Source organism: Papaver somniferum, chromosome 2 (genome assembly GCF_003573695.1).
Source record: "Papaver somniferum cultivar HN1 chromosome 2, ASM357369v1, whole genome shotgun sequence".
Classification (NCBI taxonomy): domain Eukaryota; kingdom Viridiplantae; phylum Streptophyta; class Magnoliopsida; order Ranunculales; family Papaveraceae; genus Papaver; species Papaver somniferum.
In genome coordinates, this window is record NC_039359.1 from 132124140 (window position 1) to 132133509 (window position 9370).

The 9370-nt window shown below is 36.5% G+C and overlaps 1 long non-coding RNA gene across 1 annotated transcript; it reads left to right on the top strand.

The window, feature by feature from the left end:
* The first annotated feature begins 1208 nt into the window (after positions 1-1208).
* On the top strand, positions 1209-1910 carry LOC113353957. The gene is made up of 2 exons (XR_003361630.1): positions 1209-1357; positions 1624-1910. It is a non-coding gene; the product is annotated as an uncharacterized LOC113353957 (long non-coding RNA).
* Positions 1911-9370: the final 7460 nt, after the last annotated feature.

The following is a 9370-nucleotide window of genomic DNA, read 5'->3' on the forward strand; positions in this document are numbered from 1 at the left end:
CTTGATAAGACAGGTGAGCTTCAGGGATTGTAATCTTTGAATATACGCAAATGCCCAGCTAGCTTCTCAATTATAATTATTTAGGTTATGCATTGACTGCCCTGTAATGTGAACTTCTAAATAAACCCTATTTTCTTTTCATGCTTTCAACACTACGTTTAATTAACTAATTATAATTAAGTAAAATGGGTCATTTGTCCAAATATTTTTAAAACATGGTTCAAATGGACGAGTAAAAATTGCAAGTAGAGTGCACGTGTGTTGCACGTTGATAAAAAAAAAATGTCTTTTACATCTTCCATTTTTGATACGAATTTGTGTAGCGTTAATTTTTCTCTTTAGCTTGTATTTCTATCCTTTTCAGGTCTGTTCAAACACAGTAAATTAAATGTTGTAACCAAGTTCTTATTGTATGAAGAAGTTGTATTAGAATTCAATTGGACTTTGTATTAGATTTCAAAGGTCCATTTGATTTTGGTTTGATTGTCAATCTTTTTTCTACTGCTCTATTCGTTTTTTAAAAAGAGTTATTTTTGCTTTTTCTATCTAACCAATTTTTAAGTTAAAATGGAAAAGTGATATTATTTATTTTTTAGAAATGGAGGTAGTATATATATATATATATATATATATTTTCTACTTTTTTATATTGATTCTTTTAATTTTTAATCAAAAATCCTTGTTCGTGTGTGAAACATAATGATAGATTAATGTCATAGTAGTGGGGGATGGCGAGAAAAATTGCAATGCAAATTGTTCGGTTTGAGCTTGATGGGGTGATAAATCAAAATGTGTTGTTCAAAGAAACGGTGTTTTTCTACGGACTGAGTAACACAAACCAGGTAAAAACCTTCTCTCACAAACTTTTTTTAGTTTATTTTATTTGTGAATCCCGTCCTTTAAGAGACGTGCAGGATGGGCTGTGAGGGGCGGGTTCTTTTTTGTGTTGTTTTTCTCGCGGTCTGCCGAGAATTTTTGTCAAAAAAATGAGGGTGGAAAAGGAATGTGCAAAAAGGACCAATATCATACGCACGGGTCAAAGTTCCGATTAGATGGTGGAAATCATCTTTTCTTTCTTCCCGGAAGCCACTTCGTTCCCACTCAAGTACTCAAAATTTGTTCACCAAACTGTGCGCATGTGCCACACGTGGAACAGTAGTCAACTTATAATTCAACTCTTTACTTGCTTTTCTTTCAATTTCTGCTCAGTGCCTTTCTTTACTCTCTCTCTCACCTCCCAAGCTGTCTAGTAGAACTTCTGCCGAAAGATCAAGCAACTCCAACTTGAATAGTTTTCTTAATTCCTTAATTTTATGCCTAATTTCTCTTATTCTTGATTGTTCTTCCAACAACAAAGGTACCCAAATCTCTTAATCTCGACTTCAGTTTGATGGCATGAGTTATGAAGCTAAACAAAGATTAAATGGGTTATTTTACTTGAAGGCTTGTTCAATCTCTCTTTTTTTTTCATGTCATCTCAAGCAAACATTTAATTGGTTTTTTCATTTTTCTCTCATTTTTTGAATTTCTAATTTCTAGTTTTTTATCATTTCTCAATGGTTCTTTATTTGCATATAAAACCCACTAAAATATGAAGGTTTACATTGTTTGATTGATTTACAGGAAAGAAAACGAAGAAATATTGATCTTAATAAAACTACTACAAAAGTTGGGTGGGTGAGGGGAGGGGTGTGGAGAACTTAGCTGGGTTCACGGATCTGGAAAACATCCGGATCCAATTGTCCGTCTTCTACACCCGCGTTCATAGTTCAATGTTTCAAACCAAATTCTTTTCTTTTTACTTTTCATTCCATTATTCTCTGTAAATTCAGATTTCTTTCAGCTGAACAGATATGAATATTTGGTCATTGAATATAAGAACCCGTTAATGAAGTTTTCAATTCATCTTCTGTGATTTGATTTTGTTTATTGATTTGATCCAGTAGAGGAAATTTTGATTATGTTATTATTTTTCAATTCATCTCATGTGATTTATGTAAATACATAACCCAAACCCTGAGCGCAAGGTGAAGTAACCATGTCTGCATAAGATTTAGCGGCGTTGCTGGTGATGATGGTAACGATGGGGTGGTGATGGAATTGAAGAGGTAATAGTGAAAAGAAAGAGATGGGTTTTAAAAAAGACGGAGGGGCATTTTTGGCGAGTAACGAAAAAATATCACACGGAATTCATTTCTGTGACAGGAATCTTTTATAGAATATTCCTCTCATCCAACGGCCCCCTTCTTTAGAAGGGAGATCCAACGACTGATGTAAGTTAACTCTTTAACTTTTAATTAGTCTTGCTCTCATTAAAGGGGGGAGAGATGTGAACCCGGAAAATGGGCTATATGCCCATTAACCACTAAAGTGCGGTTGTAGAGGACATGCAAAAGCTTGGGTCCGGTCAAATCCACGCTAAAAGATTTAGATAAATATGTCATTTATCTTCAACTTTAGTCTTTTTTTTTAATCATTTTCCCTCTCCTATATTTTCTCCCTCTCTTACGATTGGCTTTTTAATAAAGTGTCCACCTTTTTAAAGTATATTTAAAAAAAATTATTTAATAAAAATGACCGTTTTTTTGAATCATTATATAAAGTGGTCGAGTTTGATTTTTTCCGTCCGGTTTTTTTCAAAAAACGAGTAACAACAGCTAACTGCCGACGGGTCAGTTATCACACTATTAAAAAGACGGTTAAGTCACTCCTGGTGCCGCCGATAAGTTGAACCTGCAAAAAAAAACCGAGTCATACCTAGTTGTCACACTATTAAAAAGAGGTTTAAGTCCCTCCTGGTGCCGCCGATAAGTTGAACCTGCAAAAAAACCGAGTCATACCTAGTTGATAAGGCTTTCTTTCAAAACTAATGATGTGCGCAAAACTGTTGATGTAGAGGCGTCTCTTGTTATTGTATTTGCGCTTTTATCACCTGCAATTTCGAATTGGATAACTACCCAATATTTCTTGACATGAAAAAATTCTAAAAACATCAATATCTCATACATCAAATCACTGTAAACCAACTGGAACATCATCGGTTTCCAATTGAATTTCCGGCAGCCAAATAAACTAAAATGTTGACTTAAATGTCGTGCCCTGAGATTAATTTTTGAATATCATAGAAAATTACAAGAGAAATCGAGAAATAAAACATATATTCCCTGCAAAATCTCGTACAAAACATACATTTTTAATAATTCATAATCTCTAAAGGCTTCACCATCCGTTACCACTGACCACCGAAATGAATGGCAACAACTTACGTTCTCAGCTTGTTTCAAGGATTCAAGACCATACACACTTGGACCAAATAGGAAAATTACTTTGCACCCAACATTTAATGTTATCTCCAGTTACTAAATTCGAGTCCTAACTCCTTCAAACCCGACCACCAAACCATGGCAGTAGCTCCTCTTCTCTCATCTATTTTAGGTTCACAGACTCTTCCAAAACAATTTCTCCATAGCCCCACAAAATGGATAAGCATCAGTGCAGAATTTCAATCTCCATTAACAACTTTGATTTAAGCAGAGGTTTGAGTTTCAGCAACCATCACATCTCTTCAAAAAAAAATTACATTAACCAAACTCAATTACACTTAAACCCGTTAATCAAAAACCAATTACACATAATCATGTAGTTAAACAAAAAATAAAACTTTATCATCTAAATGAATTCAAAACTACCTGATTCATATAATTCTCACCATTTCATAAAATTATTACCATGAGATTGAATATTGAAGATCATAGATTAAAATTGCAAGAACAATCGAGCAATAAAAACCTTAAAGTAAGAAAATCGAAACCCTATATCAAAGATGACGGAAATTATTTAGTGAAAAATAAAATTTTTATCGTGGAAATGATGATGTTGGGATTGAAGATCTTAGAGAATATTTATTCTTCTCAAAACTTCTGGAAGTTGAGAGAGACGGAAATAAAAGTAGTGAAGAAAAAAAATGAAATAGATAGGCTAGGATATTTGAGTAATGTCTACGTGAACAATTGACTTAATCAACTTGGTAGACCATTCTGGTGGGTCAAGGCGTTATATCTAACAGAAATGCCACTTTATAAAAGATTCAAAAAATTTGGTCGGTTTAATAATTATATGGACAGAAGCTGGTCAGTTTGTTAATTTTCCCTTTCAATTATCCCTGAGAAAAGTTATAATTTCCGAAATATAAGAGGTTTTGATAAAATTTATATTCTTTGGAGGTAGCAAGAGAAACTAGAGGTGGGAACGAGTAAAAACCATACAAAGAAAAAGAAGAGGCAAGTGAGGAGCCAAAACCCTATAAAAACAATTTGAAATCTGGCCAGGTTACTTTTAACAAACACTTGAACTCTAATAAGAGGTTCCAGCTCAAAAAAAAAGTGATCATATTCTCGTTGGTCGACGGACTTATGACCCAGATACGGGAATAAGTATCTCCTATAAGCACAACTCGCGTACCCAATTTGAGATCAAATACTGATTCCAAGTATATCATCGAGAGATACACTGGTCACGTCTATTCTAGGCCCTGACTCGACTAACCGAGGCTTCCGGATAATTCCTAGGACATCCCCGGGAGATACGCTGGCTATTCTTCTTCAGGGCCCATTCGAAAGACTCCTAGACATCCTTTCTGGATACACTGGTCATGTCGTCCCCATTATACAAACACAATTGACTCCTAGCACATCTCTGTAAGATACGATGGTCAAAGACAAGTGAGCTAAGGTCTCGCAGAGACATTATAACGCATGTAAGCCTCATTCTTTCTCGCAAACATGTCCCAGCTGACTTCGAAAAGACTCAATCGCACGATCCAAACCTTAAACGAACTCAATTATGTGATTTATACCTCAGACGACCTTTATCGTGTAAGCCAAATCTCAGATGTCATCTATCGCATGAGCTAAGCCTCAGTAGTCCTCATGCTAATCCGAGTTGAACCAGCTCATCTAAAGAGTCTTAAACAATCATAAGACTCAGGCACAAGCCTCACCTAGGGCTTAGGCTACTTTATTGGCGTCTCAAACACACTTACGACAAATAAATTGGTCTGAACTATACATGTCTATCCAAAAACGTGTATAAGCTCCCCTGAGCTCCTCGTGCTCAACAAAGGGACCCACAAGCAATAATACGGTTTTCACATGACATATGTGACCATCCATAGAGAGTGGGAGCCCAATCTCAGCTCCTCTCACACTCTACCCACAATTTTTGAGGCATTCAATGCCTTTTCACGTGGCTTGTCCTAACCACTCTCACAAATCATAGAACACCTCTATATCCAAGCCAACACCGGCTTCAAAGAATATTTCTCTATCTCTCTCAATACGTCATCACAAAAGCTGACTCAGCAACATACAAATGGGTGAATATTAATTAGGGTTTTGGTCTGGCAGTCTACAACACATTTGAGAAATACACAGCCTATTTCTCACCGCAAAAGAGAGTAAAGGTGGTGGAATAAAGAGATAAACTCAACCGAGTTTATCTCTGTTTATTCTCGAAGAAACGAGAAATTTGTTCCGCACGACAAGTAACCCCTATCTTCATCGACTTGAGATTAGAAAATTCAGCGGGTTCTCTATTTCTCCATGATAAGACACAACTTTATCATAAACTCTCAAAGAAATTCTTCTTCAAACCCTACAATTCTCCGATCTATTTCTTCATATGCTTCCCTTCCTGAGACGGTACCTAACCTCTCATGTGACTTAATCAGCATTTGAATGGTCACTGTGCGTGGTTTAGGCGAAGGTTGTTCGTGCTCAACCTCCCGTAACTCACTTTCAAAACCCTAAAGTCCCAGTTTTAGCTTCTCAGAGATTTTAGGTAACTACAATTTGGTGATCACAGTGGGAGGTTGTCCATTCAGTTATAGATCTCAATCATGGTCACTATTAGGAAGTAAGCTGATTCCACCAATAAAAACACAAAAACATCTCTTTGATTCAGTCTCTGTAAATCCGCCTCTGACAGACTCGTGAGGATTATCCCTACCTGCACTTTTCTTTCTCGGACGAGTGTTTGACCTTAGTGAATAGGTTAGTGCATCCTTGATGACCTGATCTCCCCCTCTATAAAAAAACGCTTTGTGACCTAGTTACCGGAAAATTTAATATTAACCATTGAAAACGTTAGGGAAGGACCAATGCGATCTCCTAAAGAGTCAACAGAATCTTGCAAAAATTCATATTGACATCCTGATTTATCTGTAAACCTCTTTAGAATTCCAAATAGGGATAGGTCCAATAAATATATATCAAGTACATGTTCCCCAGATAAGGAGTACTAAAAATGTTGAGAATATCACTAATGACATACAGTCTGCAATCGACCTCACCAGAAAAGATGAAGCTCGTTACGAACGCGAATAGGAAAAGAGTAACCATCCGACTGGCCTCATCACTCTCAAAGACCAGATGACTCTATAAACTTGAAGATTCTGACGAATAAATGCTCCAAAATTCGTTTAGGTCAAGACCCCCTCAACTTGATCACATGGGACTCAGGAAGTTTACTACACTTCACTATTTTACTTATAAATCTTTCATTATGTATCTTCTTGACATCGTTATTTTTCCATTGGATTCTCTTTTCATCATCTACATGATAAACTTAGCAAAAACTTGGAAAGTCTTCCAAAAAATCGCGGCCTAATCAAAACGTTGCAGAGCCACCTATTTTCTCTGTAATTGTGTGATCTGATCTTGCTGTTTCTATCGTGATTGAGTACTATCTTCTCTAAGATTGGCTCTAGATTTAATCTCTGATAGGCAAGATAAAAAGTAGTCACAAACATCTTCGTCTCATCGTTTGTGATTCCACAATATCTTGTTTCGCCACCATACGATTAAGATTATTGTGAGGAGATTGACTTTCTAAGTTGTTCTTCGTGAATATAAGTTTGTTATATCAATTGGTTCATGTTCACCTTGATTTATCAAAATACGGAACAAAACTCATAGGTTTATCTGTGGGAGACATATTTATCTATACAATAGACTTTTCTGTGTGATATAAATTTGTTTATCAAGTCTTCGACTTTGGGTCATAACAACTCTTAGTTGTGGGTGATATCAGCTAAGGGAATCAAGTGCGCAGAGTCCCGCTGGGATTTAGAGACGTAAGGAGTGCAACTGTACCTTGATCAGTGTGAGATTGGTTAGGGCTCAACTACATTCCAGTCCGAAGTTAACTTGGAGTAGGCTAGTGTCTGTAGTGTCTTAATACAGTGTGTTGTTTGGACTAGGTCCCAGGGTTTTTCAACATTTGCGGTTTCCTCGTTAACAAAATTTCTGGTGTCTGTGTTATTTCTTTTCCGCATTATACTTTGTTATATAATAGAAATATCACAGGTTGCGCGTAGTTCAATCAATTAGAGAATCCAACCTTTGGTTGTTGATTATATTGATTGACACTTGAACATTGGTCTTTGGTACTGTTCAAGTTGTTTCACATAATAATCAGGCTCACGGATTTCTATCTGTTTGATTTTCTGATTACATTGTGAAATAGAGACACAACTCTTAGATATATTTCCATTGATTGAGACTGATTGTATAGTTGATTATGTTGGAATTATATTGGAGTTTTTCCATACAGATTGCTAAGTGAAATATTGGATGTGGTTGTTAGGCCCCCGCTTCTTCAATTGTACTCACGAGGTCAACTATTTAGATAAAGACTTCACTACTCTATGTACAACCACAAGAAGCCACTATCGCTGAATTAAATACGGGAGGATCAAAGTCTGTAACCATTTATCACCCAAGCCACAAGCTACCCATCCAGACGCTCCTAGCAATTTCCGCAGTCGAAGCCTCATCTCTCGTAAAAACTGGATCGATAAGCTATCCCATGTATCAGAGTCAGACGTGATGGACGAAAGACAAGATACGACGACCACTTACAACTTCCTTGGGTCACGTCAAGAAACCTCGCAAGAAAAGTAAATCTTGACGGATAATTCTAGTACAAAAGTTCACATTAGTCCATGTCAAGACATCTAGCAGAGACAGAACAATAACTTCTAGCTTCTTGTCCACGAAGACGCATGCAGCCAAGACCTCAACTTGATTCTCTAAAGACGTCTCCAACCCGTAGAGTGTCATTTTCCCGCCCTAAAGGCTCAACCTCGAATGCTACAAGGGCCTTACATCAACTTCCAAGCGTCCCGAGTTACCCTTCCACCCAACATCACAACGTACCAAAATACCATTACTTGGGGACTAGATATCGACCTTCAAAGTGGTGAGGGGAATTTATCTACGACTCGAGAGATCGAAATTTCATCTCACTTTTTATTTATCAACGTTAATATCTTCTCAGCATTCAGTAATTACATCCATGTCTTAGATCCTGACTGAATATATGAAGATTTAAATATGAATAGTTTCATTTCTAAAAAATGTTTAGGTTTTTATATGCGTGTACCAGGATTCATGTAAAGTACAAGAAACATTCAAATTACCCTTTAACTCTAGACGCATGCATTGGATAAACTAGGGTTTGCAATCTGGTTGAAGATAAATATATAATTTCCTCACATCTGGCTAACTCGAAGAACCGAGAAATATAGGTTGAGAACTAGATAATGGTCAATTGACGAAATATAGGTTGTGTTCCTACTATAACGTGTGAAAAAAGGCGCCGCATTTCAAGACACAATCTAGAACATACTGTTGCTGAAATTCTGGGTTCCCAAGTTCAACTTCACGTGGATTTATCATCGGAAAAATAAGCTCCAGATCCTAATTTTTCTCTAGTAGATAAAATTCATGTGTTTTCTGTTCGATAGTTGGGGTTAACCACTGAAATCGGACGTCAAACGAAGTTTCTACAGCCTTCAGAGTAAAGTTCGCGCAAGGAAGGACTTCCTATTACGAATTTAACTTAGGGTTTTCACGTACTTGCATACACAACGAAGCAAGCGAAGGTTTGAATCAAGTTCGAGCTCATGAGGGAGCCTAACTATATGAGTAATAGCAAGATCTGAAGAACAAAATTACCTACATTTAAGAAAATCATCTAGCAGCAATGGTGTGACTGACCGGTGAATTTTTCCTCCCAACGGGTTGAATTTCAACCCGTCCAGCAAGGCTAAACCCTAATCGTGCCACTCGGATATACAAATAACAATAAAAATACACACTCAATTTAGAATTCAACCAACAATGGATACAAGGCCAGTTTAAGAATGAGAAATAAAAATAATCATTTGTCGCAAATAATTTTGAATATTGGACAACAAAGAATTAAACTAATTAAAAAGAAAAATGATAATAAGCAATTATGTTAACAAGGACTAAATTCACATTTCTTCGTTTCCAACTACATAATCGAAAAGAATACAAAATGAGAC